Raw genomic sequence first — 20,772 nt, 5'->3', positions numbered from 1 at the left:
AACCTGTATACTACACGTTAAGGTATGTTTCTCTGAATAATAATAAAAGCTACAAAACCCTTCCCATATTCATAAGAAGACTCAGCCTAAAGAGTCCACTGAACGTGTGCGACTATATCATAAGCATGAGTTTACAAATCGCTATCAAATAGTGATGATACCAGGTGTTCGCGAAGAGGTGGGCGTATTTTCTGTCCTACCGATGGCATCTATTACAAACACATGAAAAGGCGTGTCAATTTTTCACCTGGAAAACACGGGAACATATGACTCAAGTCAAAACAGAGAATTGCATCGGATATCATTTTTGTTAGTGATCCGTCTAATTTGGAAAGGTGTCTACCACAAAACGTTTTGAAAGCTTTACTGAGACTTTGAATGTTGTAACCTTGATCAAACAACTTCTGAGCAAGAGACGTATGGCGCTCTTTGAAATCTTTGAAGAAAGAGCACACTCGTTTGTACCTCATAAGTTATGAAATGTAGACACCAAAGGCTGGAGCTGCAGGTTAAGTGCTCGACATAAAGTCAAAGTTATATTGAATAAAATGCTACCGTCAAAAATACAAATCATTGAGTTGAAAAGCCTCCCCGTCCCATGTTTCAACCTGCGTGAAATAACACAACGAGAAGTATCCACGATGTAACTTCGTGGGCCCATCTCGCAAGATGGTCGGTGCCCCGAAGCACAAAGCGATCTTAGCACTAAGATGATCATATTAAACTCTCATACTTTAACACAGACACAGACAGTCGTGGCACTAAGGTGGATTTGCTGAAAGGGGCCCGATAGCAGCACTTCGCTTGTCTCGAACTACGAATAACACGATACATAATCGATGATCCCGGAACTTCGGCTAAAGGAGTCTCCATTATACTAATGACTCGCAAATCTTCCATACTCTGCCATCTCCCATCTTTGTTGAGAATTATCTCGGCATGGTAATTGTTTGTATGATAAATTAAGTAACTGTCATTATTAAGACATATCGCCCAGTTTTTATGGAGATACATTCTCATTTAATGTTTAGACCGTTACAAAGTCGTAAAACACATGAAAATATACATGATGCAGAGATGATGATATTCCGAGTATATGAGCTCCCACATTTAATAAGGCACTGAATATTCTTTGCTAATTATTTAATTGGACCATGATATGGTACACCAAACAAATTTCATTCAAGTGTATGCGTGGCAAAATACCTAAACAATAGGAAAAGGTTCGTCTTGCTTCACCTGACGCCATCGCACGTTCTGTTAAAGAATTATCTGACAGCACGTGTTATTAATTATTCACTACACAATTGACTACAGGCATTGGTTCGAGCAACTGTTTGTTTTTTGGCTTTTTGTTTTGTTTGGCGTTAAAACGAACCATGCTTGCCCTTTAGCTAAAGGTAACATGCGAGCTGTATTTAAATCAATCGATTACCTCTATACTGTATTGTATAACGTATTATATTCCCGGTTAAGTTTAAAGGTGAAGGCGATGAGGGATAAAACGAATCAGTGGGCTGTTTAAGGTGTAACATTATTTAATGAGACATGTGAGTAAGGGTATTTGACGCATTGCTAAAAACAACCTGAAGCTGCGTGGGATGTCAAATAGGCGCACACGTGTGACTTCAGTGTGCAGAACCGAAACCTGACCTTTAGTGGGCGAATGGAGTTTACGCCGCTTTGAGCAATGTTCCAGCAATATCACAGTAGCAACGGAGTTCTCATTCCATCCTCTGTATAATTCCCATACTACATTAATATTCTCGTGTTTGCAGTGTCTTTAGTCTGGTAGTTATAACATCGCTGTCGTGTACAGAAAGGGAATTCAATAGTGACGTATTTAGGTCACGTGATATTTTAGGTCTTCCAGCCCTTAAGTTTCGGTTGATGGCTTCCTTTTGCGCTCCAATGTTCCACAGTTCCATGTTTCGCCACGTTTCGATCGTTAGCGTGATTGAGTATGGTTTTACGCCTGCTTTTAGCAATATTCCAGGGGTAGCCTTGTGGTTAAAGCGTTTGCTCGTCACGCCGAAGACCCGGGTTCGATTCCCCACATAGGTACAATGTGTGAAGCCCATTACTGGTGTACATCGCCGTGATACTGCTGGAATATTGCTAAAAGAGACGTAAAACCGTACTCACTCACTCACTCCCAGGAACCTGGTCGTAAGAGGCGACTAAATGGATCGGGTGGCGTAGCTCGGTAACTTGTTTGACGGCGTGTCATCGTACCCCACGGCGTGGATCGTTGCAGACAATATCAATCACTGGGTTGTCTGGTTCAGACTCAATTACATACAGGCCGCCGTCATACGGCTGGAATAATGCCGGATATGGCGATAGGCAAATAACACAAATAGTGATACTGATAACTCACTCACTGAATCTGGATGGAGGTGCATAAAAGACAGTTTTGCTTACCGTCTTCACGGAGAGCCAGCCCACGAGGAAATAGGTATCCAATATGACGTCAGTGTGGTCGTCCCCTGCAACAGATGACAAACAGATAAAACATATGCTATTTGACTAATAATTTTGAGAAACGTGTAAATCGATATACCCATAAACATCACCATTTTCGTTTATAAACTGTCGGGGGAAAAACACAAAAACAAACATCCATCTTTGATGGTGGCAAAAAATGAAACAAACGAGAAATGGTTCGATTGTGATGTATTTGATATGGGTTTCATATGTGTTATATGGGCCTTAGTTTGCAGTGTTTCGGAGACCAGTAACATTTTGATAACGTCTGTATTTTGTTGGTCACATCCAATTTTCAAGTGTATACTTTCTTTTGCCCGGCAGTATAGCAACGATAAATGTATGCCATTTAACTTAAAGGTGCATGAAGTCTTTCACAAAGCAATCGACATATTTTTGTACGTCTTGCAACAAAATACAAATTATTTGGACATATTGAACGACAGTATTCCATTGCTAACGTTTTGGTTACAATATTAGACGCTGACTCCTAGCTCCGATTAAAAAAATGTCTCGAAAATTCTTCAAATTTCGAAACACTGTGTAGTTTGAAATATAAGATGCATTAACACAACATAAAGGTTGTATTAACTTAACCCTGTCTAAAAGATCAGAGTAGCAAGAAATAACATAAAACACTCATGGATAATATTTTTTCAACACAAAAATTCTACCTGCCAACAGAGAAGAACAAGCAAAGCTGTAACTCTGGACACCTTGAAAACAACTTGCAAACACAAGTGAAACATCTTCAAACTTTGAGAAAAACGCGAAAACTTTCAAAACAAAGGCAAACAGTACACGCGGGAATATAAGGAACGTGTCAGAAACCCGATCTCCGCTGTTTCAAGTCTTTATATGTTTCCAATAGTGAACGTCTATTTGCGACGTTGGGCTTTAGAGCACATGGTATCGTAACAAGGCCCGGATTTAACCTCGTTCTGACGAGAAATCTGTCCGAGCGGAACCGAGTTATTCATTCGGTCAACATCGGAAGATGGGATGGACCATACGGTGTGATCGGAAAGACAACGTCCGGTTCCGCTGTGGTGAATCACAACACACTGTTCATCACTTTCTGTCTGGTCAAACAAGAAGCTTTCATGCACCTGGCCCTCGTTTGTTGTGAAAAAGGGATGTTTGTTTCACTCTGCCTCTTGGAAACATAAATTATCCCTTTGAATGCAACATTGGCAGATATCCACATTGAAAATACTGAGAAAATCTAAGTCTGGTTTAGAGTTTATCGAGAAGATGTTTCTATGATAACGGAGCTTATTTTCTTTTCCGTGATTATTTCGTTGTTTGTGTCACCCGGAAGTAAACGTATAAATACACATAGAACAATGCGTTTTCCTGACGCGGTCCAAAGTTATAATCGTCAATGTTTTGCAAGTGCTGGATAAATCCAAATAGACCGCAAAACAATTTGTGTTTTGTCATCTTTACTTTTTGATAAGTAACTGTTATAAAAGTGATTGCGTACAAGACTTGCATGGACTTCCTGGTTATACAATGTTAATAGATCTAAAAGACTCATACAATTTGCTGATGCACAATGTTTTTTTTGTTTGTTGTTTAACGCCGCACTCAGCAATATTCCAGCTGTATGACGGCGGTCTGTAAATATTCGAGTCTGGAACAGACAATCCAGTGATTGACATCATGGGCATCGATCTACGAAATTGGGATACGATGACTTATATCAACCAAGTCAGCGAGCCTGACCACCCGATTCCGTTAGTCGCCTCTTACGACAAGCACAAATGGATTGGGTTGGGGAAGGGAGGGGTGTGCAGAGAAATTAGAGTCAGTTGAGTTGGCTAGACCCGGGTGTCTGGGTGTAATTTGTGAAATCAGTTTCTGGTGTCCTCCGCCGGAATATGGCTTGCGTTTTGCATAATAGGCGTTAAACAAAATTCTCTCACTCCCTCGAAAACTGGAGACGAGTAAGGAAGCGACACATATAAGAACAAGCACTAACAAGTCATATTTAAGTTAGTGATGACACCAGGTGTTCACACACGGACACTCTTGTGCCATTCTACCAGCAACACCCCTCAGTGGTTTTCAGGTAATCAAGATCCCGAAAAAAGTGTAATAAAACAAATGTCACGCCTGGTTGCGCCACACAAGAAAAGATTAACTTTGCCAGGTCAGGAGAGGACAAATATCTTCGAAATATTCACAGTGCAAGAACGTGGTTATATCGCTTTCATTTTAAACAAATGTGTTATTTCACGCCCTTTTGTTTAGACTTTGAAGGTTCCAAGATAACACAACATCACCAAAACAGCGATAAAACAACCAGGTTAATTAAATTCGAAGGATTTCTGTAAAACTGCCTCATACAAACTTGATAAGATAATGGAAACTGTTACTGTAGTCTAACTAAGTCTCCAAACAACGCCAGAACTAACACATTCCGCACTCAACAAACGCTGGTACACGAAGCTGGCGTTATACACAGACATCTCCCGAACCGCGACCTAACACCAAAATCTGTCTGTGGCAGATTAATTAGTTTATATTCCAGTGTTATCGTCGACAAAATTGATCGCCAGGCCTCTCCGACAGGGCCAGAGGTACACCGGAAGTAGCACCGAGCATGATTGATTTATGCGCATGCTCAGGTGTACACCGTTTTGAACTTCGAAGAATAACACACGAAGCGATTATTTTATACACATTCTACCTGCATATGGCGCTGGAGGATGAACCGTTGACCTCGAAACGTTCACCTCGGTATTTGTGGACGGCATATGTTGAACTGATGAATAGCATTCATTGTCAGGTGTGAGTTTGAATGTTGATAGGGAAATATACATGCGTGAGTGACTGAGTGAGTGAGTGAGTGAGTGAGAGAACAGTTTCGATCGCGTCGGTCCGCATATGATCGAGTTTGGATCAAACAAACCAGTGGTTGATAGCGTGAACAACAGTCGGCTACGATGACAACACAGTTTGCAAGGTTACACTTGGAAACCCGCCTCCGTGGGCCAGTGAAATAGCGTCTGCCTGGAGAGCGGAAGGTGATGGGTTCGATCCCGGTCCGCGTCATACCAAAAGAAGTTTAAAGATGGTACTTGTTGTTACCCTGACTGGCGCTCGGAATTTAGGGGATAAGAAAAGGACTGGTCGGCTCGGAGTCAGTGCACTATATCTATCTGGGGTATCAATGTTGTACTGTGGCATGGTATCTCAGTGGGCCAGCACTTTAAATCGGCATCAGTAGTACAAGCAGCGACACACACACACACACACACACACACACGCACGCACGCACGCACGCACGCACGCACATATGCACGTCGCTAAATAAGTGCAATAATCTTGGACGCGACGTTAAACCCCATTTCACCTCACCTCACCTCACTATTGGAACTCTTTGTGTCTGTCTCCCGGCAATACTGCTTCCATTGTGGTAATGCGACTAATCTTATATATACCGAAACGGAGCTAAGCTAATTATTAAAATCCCACTCGGCACGTAAGTGTTTTATTTCCTGGAGTGGACATCAGCATATGTATCCAAAGTACGTGTTTGCATTGATTGTCTCAGTGCAATTGTAAGTGAAAACTGATTTGATTTAGCTGACACGGTGACGTTTAAACCCCGGTTCAAACGACGGGTGGGTTTATAATGAAATCAGAAGTCAGCTTGTCAAAGTGTGAGCGCAGTGGTGTTGGAAGAGGTGTCGTTGACGGTGATGGTGCTGAGGGAAGATAAAGTGATGGTAGTGGTAGCTGGAACAACAGCAGCGGTAGCACTTAATGTCTAGGGATAACGCTTCGACCTTGTTTGAAAGGCACTAGGGCAATTTTACTGTTACAAGTGTGAGTTTGAGTTTTTGAACAATATATCACGACGTGTTAGCTTGATGTGGAGGAAAGCCAGCGAAGCAAGTCTTTTCATGTGAACAACTGACTAGCCTTTGCATGTGTTTGTGACGGGTATTACCGGTGGGGCAGGAGCCCCTTTTCGCGAACACCTGGTATCATCAGTATTTGATAATGATTCATAAACATATGCTCGTGATATAGTCGGAATCGTACAATCGACTCTGCTGTAAGCAGAGATTTCTATTGGATATGGAAAGGGTTTTTTTTGCTTACTTTACTTATTTTTACTTTTACAACTTTGATGAAACCAACGGACAGGGTTATGGTGCTGAGGAGGAAACACAGTCGAACCGGGATTCGAACCTTCGATCACAGGTTTCTGACATCTACGGCGCCTTACACCACTGGGCCACCCGTGTTCCCCTATTGCAATAGTGTAGAAATAGTAGAAACATGAATTGACATACTATTGCAAAAACGGTATTGCCATTGCATTGGTACCGTGATGAGCAAGTACCTGTACCGCCCTTCGGTGTAGATTTCCTAGCAGTACCGCCCTGATGCCAAACACAAGCCAAGTCCTAGCATAATCAGATTGTTGGGGAGGTTGTTAGTGTCTAAAGAGAGGAACCTCTGCTTATTGTCGGTTATAAATTTATGAACATTTTCTGAATTGATGCCAACGTTCCGCAAGGTATGTTTTGAATTAAAAGCAATAGAGTGAGTGAGTGGGTTGGGTTCAACGCCGCTTAATTTGATCAGTTCTCCCGACATATCACGGCGTGTCAGCTTAATGTTGGAGGAAAGTCGAGGATTCAAACCAACGATCACAGGCTCCTGGTGTGCCTAAAGGACGCAACTCTGCACAATTAGAAGACTGGGCCATCCGTGCCCCGAAAAACATAACAAATGGAAAGGATACAATGTATATTATTGTGTGGTATTACGTCTATCAATTCTATGGGTATTGCGGCGCGGCAACAGCAGCAACTATTGGTATCTTAAGTTGTCATCGATTTATTGCCACAGTGGACATTGCTGTGGACAGTTGCGATTCACCGTCACGCCCCTGTCAGGCACACATTATATTGGAAACCTGAAACAGGCCCACACATTTAAGCAGTAAATACTTCCCTAGTACACGCACATAGCAGCAGCAGCAGTAGGAGTAATAGTAGTCGCAGTAGTAGTAGTAGTAGTAGTAGTAGTAGTAGTAGTATGTTTGTTTGTTGTTTAACGCCGGACTCAGCAATATTCCAGGTATATGACGGCCGTCTGTAAATAATCGAGTCTGGATCAGACAATCCAGTGACTGACATCATGAGCATCGATTTACAATATTTGGTTCTATGACATGCATCAACCAAGTCACCAAGGTCGACCACCCGATCCCGTTAGTCGCCTCTTACAACAAGCATAGTCACCTTTTACGGTGAGGTGAGGTAAAATGGGGTTTAACTTGCATTTATACACCTATTGGGACCACTTTTCACGTTAGTAGTAGTAGTAGTAGTAGTAGTAGTAACGCCAGAGGTGACATCATGTCGCTGTAGTGCAGGTGATAAACATCTCAGCAGCGGCAGCGCACAAGAACCCATTCACAAGCAGGAGTCGTGAATGAAGAGACACAGTGCATTAAGACATACCGAGTCGTCTGTCATGTTTTTCCCCGTAGCACAACACAGATTGTAGATACATCATGCAATTGACTACTGACACAGTCGGTGGGGGGCGCCATTCCGACACAAGCCCAGTCAACGAAGCGCTGAAGGCACGTGACATTAACCTTGTATTTGACGGGCCTGTTATCACCTCGTCAGTGTAGGTAATTAGGAGCGAATGTAAGTGACAAGGATATTATTGCATGAGTGAAGGTATACATGGCTCTTCACGTGACGTTACATACCGCTATCTACCACACTATGCTACTGCTATGTTGTTGCCGTTCGGTAAACAAGTAATTTGTTTGTTGTTTAACGCCGCACTTAGCAGTATGCCAGCTGGGCGGAGGGGTAGCCTAGTGGTTAAATCGTTCACTCGTCACGCCGAACGCCCGGGTTCGATTCTACATATGGGTAAATTTTGTGAAGCTAAATTTAGTGTCCTTCGCTGTTATTTTGCTGGAAAATGGTTAAAACGTCGAAAATCAATGTTTGCTTGCTCACTGAGTACACCAGCTATATGACTGCGGTCTGTAAGTTATCGAGCCCCGACCAGACAAACAAGTGGTTGTTATAATGAGCAACTTTCCAACGTCATCGGGCTACGGTGCCACGTCATCATCACCTAGCCTGGCAATCTGATCTTTTAAGTCACCCTTTATGACAAGCATGGGTTACGGCGGGTATATTCAAACCCGGGATCTCCATTGCAGAATACCATTGGTGTGCGTGACTGAGTGAGTTTTAACGCCGCTTTGAACAGTATTCCAGTTATATGACGGCGTGTCAGCTTATGTTGGAGGAAAGCCTGAAGTGATGCAGGTCTTAGTCGTTTACCACTTCGGTGAAACCCACGAGCAAGATATGGTGCTGCAAACCTAGAAACATAATCAGGGAGAGCCGAGATTCGAACCCACAACCATAGGTTCCTGGCGTGCCCAAGGGACACAACTCTGCACAGGTAGTTGTTGTGCCTTACATGATTCTGGTGAGTATAGTCTAATGTATAGATCATATTCTTTGTCTATTTCAGAGTTCATGCAATGTTTATATATCCCGTAAATATGCGGAGACGTATGATAATATATGACAACTTTATATTGATTTTGAAATACACTAACAGTAAACCTTGAAGAGTTAAACACGATAAACAACTAGGCTAAACCTCTGGATACTTTTACCACACACAAAAAGCTGCAAAAACACGGCACAGGCCTCAAGAGAAAGATTTCACGCTTCAAAAGTAATACCTAAAGACGATGTCATTTAAATCTCTCTGTTCTACCATCATCCAACCCTGCCTTCCGGTAATGGCTTCCAAAGAGCTTCCGGGCCCCGACCGGATCCCGGAGACACTGACGGTGGGTGTTTGCTCATTTGACCGTTAATGAAGTCGGGTCTCTGCAGGCCATCCGCGGATCTGAACCCACAATCCGTGAAAACACTACCCGGGAACTGTACCTGGGGGCGTCAGGCACGTATCTTGTGAGGATTACTGTCCGCTTTGATCCTTTGTGAAAGACCGTATGTTGAAAGGGGTTGAAAAGTGTTTTTTCGTAATGGAAGCTTTTTACATTTGATACTTAATCAGAATAAGTCAATTTCTATTTTGGGTAATACGTTTTACTACTTCGATGTTCATTGCAGTGTGCTGGCTTCAAGTTCCTTTCATCTGTCTGTTAGCTGGTCTGCCCGGCTGTATCTATTTGTGCACCTGTCTGATAACTGTCTGTGTATCTGTCTGTTAACTGTCTGTGCATGTCTAGTAACTGTCTGTGCATGTATGTCAACTGCCTGTTAACTGTCTGTACATGTCTGTTGACTGCCTGTTTATCTCTCTGTGCATCTATTAACTCTTTGTGCTTCTTTCTGTACACGTCTGTTAACTGCCTGTTTATCTCTCTGTACTTCTGTCTATTAACTGTTTGTGCATATGCCTGTTGACTGCCTGTGTTGACACTCTGTTAATTGCCTGTTTATCTGTCTGTACTCGTCTGTTCACTGTCTGTTGATCTGTCTGTTAACTGTCTGTGCATGTGTCTGTTAACTGTCTGTGCATGTGTCTGTTAACTGTTTGTATAGCTGTTAACTGTCTGTGTATCTATCTGTGCAATTTCTGTTAACTGTCTGCTGTCTGTGTTTAACTGTCTGTACATATATCTGTTAACTGTCTGTACATCTGTCTGTTAACTGTCTGCAGCAGCGACTACACACCACTGTCTACGTCACCGACTACACACCACTGTCTGCATCACTGACTACAAACCGGAACCTACATTCCACATGTGTAATGCCAACGTCATCTACCACACGACACGTCCACACAGATCTGGAACAACAACACGTGTCGTGGCGGTGGGTGCGCGAGGACTTGAGGAGCGACTCCCATGTACCTGGTAATTAGCCCTCTGATACTGTAACCGCAGTCTCACACTGTTTTTGCATTTGCCCCATTGACGGTAATGTCTTGTACCTGCAGAGACGCTTTCTGGGATGTCCGGGTATAACGGTGTTTACATACACGCTAACATCGATTTCACGTATGGGCGGAATTAACAGCTTTGCATTGCGGAGTATCAATACTTGCGATAGCACAGACAATACATTGCGTGACGTGTCCAATTTCGTCTATAACGAATCTAGTTGACATTAACTATGGTTGTTCATAAATCTGGTCTCTCTTCGAGGTCTTAAAGATCGTCTTATTCTTGGAACTGGTAGACAGCCGCTTAACAAACGTTACTCCCAGCATTGCTTTTCGAATATTTTCCGCCTAAATATTGAGGTCTTAGACAAACAGTAAATGCATTAAAATCTTTAAAAACAGAAACATGCATGCCAAAGTTGCATTTGAAAGAATAAATTGGCCAAAACACAAAGGTCAAAACAAAGTCGACGGAATAGGCAACATAACTGTATTTGTTGAGTCCCAGTACCAACTGAATGTACGCCAGATGTTACCCGTGAAGATCCGGGGTAGAATTGGTCTTCAGCAAACCATGCTTGCCGTAAAAGGTGACTATGCTTGTCGTAAGAGGCGACTAACGGGATCGGTGGTCAGGCTCGCTGACTTTGTTGATGCATGTCATCTTATCCCAATTGCGTGGATCGACACTCATGATATCAGTGACTGGATTGTCTGGTCCAGACTCGATTATTTTCAGACCGCCGTCATATAGCTGGAATATCGCTCAGTGCGGCGTTAAACTACAAACAAACACCAGATGTATTTACATATTGAACATAAATGGCTGAGTACTTGTCATTAATAGCTTTTCAATACAAATGTCGTTTCGGCCATATTGAAAAATGGATTCTAACCTTCAAAATCAGGTGAGCTATTGAAAGGAAAGTCAAATATTTATTCAGTAAGAACAGTTACAAAAAGATGTCATTGTCGTAATCCATTTCTGATTCCGTTTATCAATATATGCATGGTAGTTTGTGTTTTGTCAGAAAAAAATCAGGATACGATTATTAGAAATAGTTATTTTATATGGAAATATGTCTTTTAACAGTGCTTACTTATTCCCCAAGGCCCCGTTTCACTTATTTGCTTGTTGTTTAACGCCGCACTCAGCAATATTCCAGCTATATGACGGCGGTCTGTAAATAATCGAGTCTGGGCCAGACAATCCAGTGATTGACAACATGAGCATCGGTCCTCGCAATCCTCGAGTGTAACAATGCGACTGACGTATCCTATGCTAAAGCAGCTCTGGGAAACTGGGCCTGGGTCTATAGCAAAGGCATGGTCCACGCAGTCTCGTTTATGAAGCTCATTTTCCAAACTGACATGGATTTCAGTGAATCCTGCCTCACCCCACACAGAGGACAAGAGTTCATTTTCAATCTTAACTGTCAGGGTATCGAATTACACTTGAAGCGTGAAGACCTTCAATCTGTGTTTGATTGCGAACTGACAGGAAACATGCCCGCTACTTGAAGAATTTAGATTGAGCGAGTTTTGTAATTAACGCATATTTGTTCAAATGCATGTTGGGGTGCGTAGACAACGTGCCTATCCGCCGATTAAGGTCTGGTAATTTGGGACTTAGGACGAGGAAGCGGTACATTTTAATGATGCCGTATTTTTAAGATACTGACAAATTTGATTGATGGTCATTTTATTTATGATACGATTTAAATACACCATCACTACTGTGCTGATAATAATAATGAATTGTCTATATCTTAAAACTAATAAATTTGATATACGGCCTAATCATAATAAATCAAGATAAATATGATAATACTGATAACTGCTTATTCACAATGCGTATTAATCTCATAACACGCTCTCATAATTAAGATAAATCTGATATTTTATAATCAGGATAAATGCATTTAGGTTTAATGCGGCGGATTGTCAATTGTGTGTGTGTGTGTGTGTGTGTGTGTGTGTGTGTGTGTGTGATTAATAATAAGTGTGAAAGGGGCGGTGTAGAAGCCTTGTGGTTAAAGCGTTCGCTGGTCACGCAGAAAACCCGGGTTCGATTCCCAACATGGGAACAATGTGTGAAGCCCATTTCTAGTGTTCCCAGTCGTGATACTGCTGGAATATTGCCATAAGCGTCGTAAAACAATACTCACTCACATACTCAGGTTATCCGCCCTTGTCTACTCCGTCGTTGAGACGAAATATGTCTGCAGCAACTTACACTACAACGAACATTACAACGAATCGATCTGATGTGCAGGGACAACAGGTGTTCAGACAATGGGTTAGCTAATCGTGTTGTTGTTTGTTTCATGGTCTGTATGGGTGTCTAAATAGACAGCCAAGAGACGGAGCCTAGTTTAATGGGTCCCCATGAATCACCGGTCATGGCGTTCTTAGTTATCGATCTGTACAGGGGGTAGGGACAGGTAGGGCACTGCCATTGAGCCCATCGGATGAAGGTGAGCCTCTGAAAATATCTAACACTATAAAATAGCACTTTACAGTCCCATCAACGCAATGTTAAAAAACGCGTTGATAACTTTACCATATAAGCTATTAATACACCTCAATATCATCCATTATTCAGAAGACCCTATATCTATTCCCTTTTTCAATATCTGAAATGTTTATTTCTAACATAGATTCAACATTGTGCGGATTTATGGCTCGCATCAGACAGAGCAATATATATTTTATTTATGTATTGAAAATATACGTGAAAATATGCCAATACAGAAATATACATATTTTATCTCAATAGTGAAAAATACTAAATCTATCGACATTTTAGGGTAGCGAAATGTCGAGATCAATATTTTTGTTCATTTCCCAAAGTGGTTCTGTTCATGCCACTGATTTCTTATGTACGACTCCTGAAGACATCAATACGTGAACTGCCGTGAATACCGTCCCTCTGTGAGCATGTGCCGCATCATGAATACTTGAGGTAACCTCGGAATTTTTATAAAATGTCAAATGTAAAACCCCTTCAACAATAGAGAGAGCCGACTCTTGCAGGGTCGGCGCTGTGGACGAGAGATTAGATTGCCTCAGCATGGTGTTTCCACATATATATCATTTACAATGCATCTTTAGCCCTTAGTATCTGTCCATGTGTCGCGTTATTGGATAAAAGGGAAAGCTTTTAGCCTCGATTTATGTCTTTTATCTTATTAACGAGCATCTAATTTACTTTACGCACGTTATCAGTTTCGTAAACAGCGGGCTCAAATAAATATACACACACCAGGGGCACAATACAAAAATGGTCGTGAAAAAATAATGAAATTATCTCCATTTAAGACTGATATCATCACAAGCTCACTCCAACGCGTGCCACTTTCTTTAGCTTTCCGGTATCATAGTAGAGATCTCATTGAACGAGGCATCGCTGTGGGGAGCTTGTTGACATCGTGACATAGTCATCTGTCGTTGTGTCCATGTGGCGTTTCCGCTCAGAGTAATTAGCGCATTCGTTCTGGCATTGCGAAAACATTAGCACCTGTTTATATGGATAATAAGTCATTATCGGGTTATCTGCAGAATTTGAGCAGCTAATGGACGTTGTTATTTCATGTAACTTTGTTATCTATAGGCCTGTCGTTGTTGTGCATCTTAATCAGTATTGTTAGCGGTTAGGCTTTCCCTTGCCGGGCAGATGAATTACATAAACCTAATAAGCATGCTGCAAAATGCATGTAACTTCATTAAGCTTTTTTTGGACACTTTTTACCAGCATATAATCCTGAACATGTGATGAAGATCTGCGAGGGAAATGCATTTTTACGAATATTCCAAGGTCAACACGCCCCCGCAAACAGTGTGGTGTGTTTTTCGTCAATATAGAATTTCGTTCGTATACTTTCATTTGTGATGAAAGATATTAATTATGCTTAAAGTGAAAATTTTATGACACGAGGATTACATTCAGTCAGGGGAGAGGTGCTAGTCCCAGATAATAACTGGCATACAGATGTGTTAAAAAACAACAACCCCAAAATCCAAAAGAACCACTAGGCTATCCAACAGCCCCTCTGTATATTAGCGTTACGGTCAACGTAAGTCTAAGTGTTATCGCTGCAGTTTCCAAAGCGGTCTTAGCATTGTGTTTGTCGTAACTTTAATATGGACTTACGACAATCGTAACGATAAGATCTTGCTATGCGGTGAGTGGGGGAGTGAGTTTTGGAATAGTTTTGGAAACGGTTCACTAGCTATGTTCAACAAACACTACTTAAAACTGATTCAGTTGTAGCGTTAGTATTGAACGTATTGGCATACGGTAACTTTAACCGCCCTTTTCTGAGGGGGCCTTGATTGTACCTCTAGGCACGTTAACATTTAAAGTATTTGTCTTGCAGTATCAACCGCAGTGAACGGATAATTAAGTTTATGGATTATCGAGGTGCTGAGTCACATGACACTGGGGAGACACCGCGCAACCCTACACTCACTGAAGGTCAAGAAGGTCATTTTTTAGTCACACCGTTTAATGTTTCGCTATTCGTACGCAACGACCTCAATCGCTAATACATATTACCGTGCAAGGAAGGACAAAAATGTATAAATGTAATTGTTTTCACACGCCATTTCCTAGAATAACAGGCAGGGAAGCAAGGCATATTGAAGGTGAGCGGACTCGCGGAATTGTAGGTGTTGCTACACTTGTGATTAAAGAGTATGCATGGGTGATATTGATCAGCTGGTGCACTAGCTGCACGGTGATTACATGTATAAACTCTGCTTCTCAAATGGCCGACTCGGCAGATAATCATGGGTAAACATGCAGCCGGGTGAAAAGTCCTCAGCGTTAGAGAGGAGGATAAATCTGGGTAATTACTGGTGATCGCAGAAGCCTGGTCATGCCGTGTGTGAACACGGCGCTCTGTAGTGTGTAAATGTGTGTTTTGGAGCGTCATTGACTATATACTTCTGCGTTCGTTAGGCACAGGTGGTCCTCTAGAACACGGGGTTGGCGGCAGGCTTTCATCATGGCCATGAAGTGAACTGACTTGATAGTGAAAACGTAGGGGCAGTACCACTTAGCGCCATCGAACAGGGAGGGTGGTGAGTGTAGTGAATGGTTGGTTTTTGTGTTGGTTTGATTGTTGTTTAACGCCACACACAAAAATATTCCAGCTTTATGACGGCGGTCTGTAAATAATCGAGTTTTGACCAGACAATCCAGTGATTGACATCATGAGCATCGACCCACGTAATTGGGATAAGAAGACATGCATCAAACAAGTCAGCGAGCCTGAGCACCCGATCCCGTTGGTCGCCTCTTACGACAAGCATGGTCGCCTTTTCACGGCAAGCATGGGTTGCTGAAGACCTATTCTATCCCGGATATGTTTGGGTGAGTGAGTGAGGGACAGAGTGAGTGTGAAAGTGTAAGGACACTACGACACAGCGCCATCATCAGGGATCGTGGTGAGCGCGTTGTTCGATATAAGAGTGAGTGAAAGTGTGAGGGAGGTTGAGCTTCAATACATTCCAGTGACATCGCGACAACAAATAAATAAATAAATTATCGAGCCTTGGCCAGTCAAATCACTGGTTAGCAAAATGAGCAAAGTCGACCAACACCCTCATCCTGGTTTGTCAAGAATATACTATCTCCATTCTGTTACGATCCATCTTTCTGTTAAACAGAAGCACGCTAAAGGTTTTTAACCATAAAACATCTTGTATATTTTTCGTTTTTCGTTTTAGATGTTTAGGGATTTTGAAGAAACCACGACTTGTAAGCCGCTTGCCAGCTTCAGAAATATACCTGATCACTCGCAGAGCTGTCTTCCGAGTTTTTGTACGATGAATATTGGGAATTAAGGTTTGGAAACTCTGAGAAAAAATGCTCTTTGCATGACGCCAGGATTTCTGACATTTTTTATCCAATATCAAAACAACCTGAAGTCTTCGAGTTCTCAGAATTTGGTATTGGATGTTGTAACGCTGTAAGGAGCTTACACGCCTGGCTAACTTCACCGATGATGATAGGTAAACACCACCGGGGAGATTATGAACTCCTCACAGCGCAGACCTACCCCCTTCAAAGCTTCCCAAAGGATTTTAACTCACCATCTGCCGCTTAATCTTCAGATCTGAAGTATCAAAATGCAGTTTAAACTTCCTAAAGTATACAACACGCTACCAAATACAAGAGCAGTCGTCTGGTCTGTTAATTTCTTCTTTCATTCTCACCTGCCTAAACATTTCCAGTTATCCTCTGTCAGGCAGAAGTCAATTGCATGTAAATATGCACTCGTCTGCACCAGTAATTAGTCGAGATTGATCGAGGAGGAGAAAAGGCCGATGGTCTATAAACACTGGAGCGCGTGATGAATTGTAAGTAGCCAGGGAGGGCCATGTTGCCATATATCATGATGGCGACGTTAATTAATTCTCGGGTCAGTTGGGTATTTAGGAATTTAGACGAAATATTATTACGGTCGCAGAGGGGTATTTACTTTTCCAGATGATATACATTTGAACCAGGGAACCCCGAAGCAAATGTTCCTGACTAATTTCTGTTCACAACAGCTAATTGCTTTGATGGCTTATGAGTTTTCTCTTGAGAACGAACATCCTTTCTTGTTTGGAAGCATAACATTTTGCCTTCTCGTAACAAAAAGAACATGCTCTTAGAATTTCAAAACAAACAGACAATAAAAACAACTGGAACATCAGTCGTTATTTATATAAATAAATGGCTTTTCTTCCAATTTAACAAGCATATTAAACACCCTAGCGTCAATACATCATGCTACGTTATCAGGGTATGAGCACATGAAAGAAATAAAGCCGATATAATATTATTTTCATGAAATATAGTCGACAGCAATAACCCTTACTCAGATTCCCGCCATTTTCACAGTCGAGCAGACGATGTTGACTTTGAATGACACAATCTATCAATCTGAACCGCTAATTATCGGGCAAGTGCTTCGGCAAACGTCTCTAAAACCTTATAGGGTGTTGATCTGCAAACATTCCAGGGGGAATTATAGCTGTAGGGCAGAGCAGTAATATTTCATGCATGATCCTTTTAAAAAGCCATCTGTCGCACAACTGGTTATCACTGGTGGCGCGGAAGAACACCTAGTCCGGAAGTCGTGAAGCGGTGTTAAGCGGAGTGATATTTAATTACCCGACTGATGGTTGGTACAGGCGGCAGCATGCTTGTAAGTGTTTTATTAATGATAATGGAGAGATTAGGTAATTCATTTGATTCACGATGATAGCCATCTGCCGTCTATATCACCAATGAGACAGATCACCTACTGAATGATGTATAGGGTTTATCATTATATTGAGGTGGGGGTAAAGTGGTAGTGGGTATGGGGGGAAGGGGGGCACCTATGGTCCAGTAGCCTACGACACCGTTCGCAGAACATAATCATGGCGAAAGAGTTCACCCCCCCCCCCCCCCCCCCCCCTAAAATAGAAAGAAGAAAAAAATGTCCGAAGGGTTTGGGCTTACTCCAATCATCTAGGTTGTCGTTTCCTGGAAAATATATCCACGGTGTTCCCTGTGTGTTTAAATGTTTGCGAAACCTATCTATTGACAGTTTGACACAAGTTGGCCTCTCGAGTGAGTATATAAATATCTCATTATCATTCCAAGAAAAAAAAGAAACAAATACATACATGTCAACCCCACAGACAAAGGTCACAGAAGTTATAGTAGTTCCGGGCCAGGTGACGTTCTGTAATGTTTTTGTGACTTCATGCACAATGGATGACGTCATACGTTTATCAACCATTAAAGAATGTGACGTCCATCGCTTTAACTGACCATTCAGCATTGCGAATCGTTGAAATGTGCAAATATCGAGACGTTATTACACTCGATCTTTCTACCCTCGTGGGTAATATTACATTTAGCAAAATATTTAAACAGACCTGCAACCTGTTTCCTATCACCTAGGATAACATACAACCACGCTCGTCCTGACGAACAGGCTTTATCTTCGCACATCCTTACCACGTTAGCAGCGCCATCTCACCACATCTACGTCGACATAAACACCTGCAGAACGTTGAGGAAACCATGCAAAATACGCCTTTCTTGTGTTTGAAGCTTACATGCTGATAATAGAGTAAAGATGGCGGAAACGCCGTTTTTTCAACCCAACCGGAGACAGAGAAAGTTGTGTGGCTTCAACGTTGCACAATTAGGGAATCTATGGCGTGTTTTTAATCACAAGACGAGTAGGAAATGTCATATGAGGTTATTAGACGCTTGATCCAGTCTGCGCCAAGCCTTCCAGTTACAAGGAAAGCAGTACCGGGTCGGCAAAAAAGGCATTGGCAGCAGTGTGAGGGGGATCGGGGAGGTAGCGGTATTTCCTTCGCTGATAAACGCATTGTGAATAGAAGATAAAATATCGCTTTGATTCACGAGACGCGCGTTGGAACATGCAGGGATGTGTAGCATACTGCAGGGTAACATTGGAGGAATGTGCATCGACAAGTACATGCCCGCGGGAGGAGGAAAATGTCGACCATGGCATGATCAACGGGTGTTGCATGCTTGTGTAACAGCTCCGCCCTGACTCTTAACCATTCATACTGCATCCCCGATGCCCAGGGGGACTTTTGGTCTCATTCTTAGTCTCTGCATGAAGATGCTCATGGACTGGATTTGGTCTTCAATCGCTCCCCGATCAAGCTGACCCATATGCCCATGTCTGCAGACCTCCCACGTCGGAGCCAAAACGGCCATGTACGAGTTTTAATAGGGTTAATAGCAACATCTTTTTTAAAATATTGATGTGCTCATGCCCGATAATAGCTTAAAAGTGACGCTTTTAAGAAAGGACGTGGATTACGTAACGCATGTGACCTTTGCATGTAGTTGAAAAGAGCAAGTTTAACAGAACACGGTAACACCTTAAGAATACCACGCGATTGCGACATGGTACCTCATATACAATAGGTTTAACGATATGAGGCAATGGTAAAGAGGCTTTACGACAGTTGCAGCGAAACGATCAGTTTGTGGCAATCCCTGGTCGTTCGACCAGTGACGTCCTGTTTGAGATGATGGGAACGGAGACTAAAATGGATCTGAAATCCAAGAAATATTCATCCATGCTTTAAATTGAATCTTGACAGAACACTCAATCTTACACCATTTCGCAACATCTTCAACATTTGGGGAGCGTGGTTCCTGCATCATCACCCTCATCAAAATGTCGTATTTTGAGTGATTGCGAGCAGCAGACGACATTTCTCTTCGATACGTGGAAAATGGCGCTCTCCATTTTTGACAGGAGTAAATGTCGCAATGTGCATCTGTTTGAAGAACAAAGTCTGTCTGTAATTACCTAAAGCAAGTGATTAGCATCTTAAAAGCCGAAAATGATGTAGAGCTGAGATAATTATTTCAAATCTTGCAATCAAGGAGCCTTGAGCGGCTAATAGGGCAGAAAAAAAGATCATTTGCCGTTGCATGAAGTAGAATATTGAACAAAAACTCTTCTGAGGTGAAAGTGAAATGTATTTCCTGGGTTCGTCACGTGAGATGTTTTACTTCGGAACACAAGTTTAGGGTGAATGAGTATGTTTCACGCAGCTTTTAAGGAATATTGTAGCAATATCAATGCGGAGGACACCAGAAATGGGTTTCATACATTGTACCCGTTTGGGCAATCGAATCCGGGTCTCCGGCGTAACGAGCGAACGCTTTAATCAGTTGGCTACCCACCGACCCACAGACGTTGTAACACCGACAAGAAACACTAGATAGTCTTGGACACATTCAAAAAGCACTGACCCGTGAAGACCCGGGTTAGAATTGGTCTTCAGCAACCCATGCGTGACGTGAGAAGTGATTATGCTTGTCGTAAGAGACGACTAACAGGATCGGGTGGTCAGGCTCGCTGACTTGGTTGATGCATGTCATCGTATCCAAATTGCGTGAATCGATGCTCATGACATTGGATTGTCTGGTCCAGACTCGATTACTTACAAACCGCCTTTGTATAGTTGGAGTATTGCTAAGTGCGGCGTTAAACAACAAACAAACAAACGCAAAGCATCGGGGAACGTTAGACAGGCACGGGTCGTCAACGCAGAAATGCCATGTCTAAGTTTTCCTAATTTTCCTTCTAAGATTAAAACATGACATCAAAATTTCAATAATAATCTGAACGTAACTTTCATTTTGAATGCAATAAACCGCAAACAGAGACCACTTCCTTGTAATCCCAGGGCCCAGTAATGACGGGATGTGACTGTTGATAAAATGACTTCCCTTGGCTTAACGGCCCTCGAGATGACCCCTGCTTGGCGTTAATTACTTTGATACAACAAATACGAGACGACAGAATC

General features: G+C 42.3%; 1 protein-coding gene across 2 annotated transcripts in view; it reads right to left on the bottom strand.

Annotated features, from left to right (window-relative positions):
- The window catches only part of LOC139454392 (uncharacterized), a 195,254-nt gene that overhangs the window by 67,883 nt on the left and 106,599 nt on the right, over positions 1 to 20,772 (bottom strand). For both annotated transcript variants that reach the window (XM_071236057.1, XM_071236063.1), the window contains exon 4: positions 2,425 to 2,489. The gene's annotated coding sequence lies outside the window, so the exon portion shown is untranslated. The remainder of the gene's footprint in view (positions 1 to 2,424; positions 2,490 to 20,772) is intronic.

Source organism: Haliotis cracherodii, unplaced genomic scaffold, assembly GCF_022045235.1.
Source record: "Haliotis cracherodii isolate W230 unplaced genomic scaffold, xgHalCrac1.p SCAF_10, whole genome shotgun sequence".
NCBI lineage: Eukaryota > Metazoa > Mollusca > Gastropoda > Lepetellida > Haliotidae > Haliotis > Haliotis cracherodii.
This window is presented reverse-complemented; position numbering and strand designations above follow the sequence as displayed.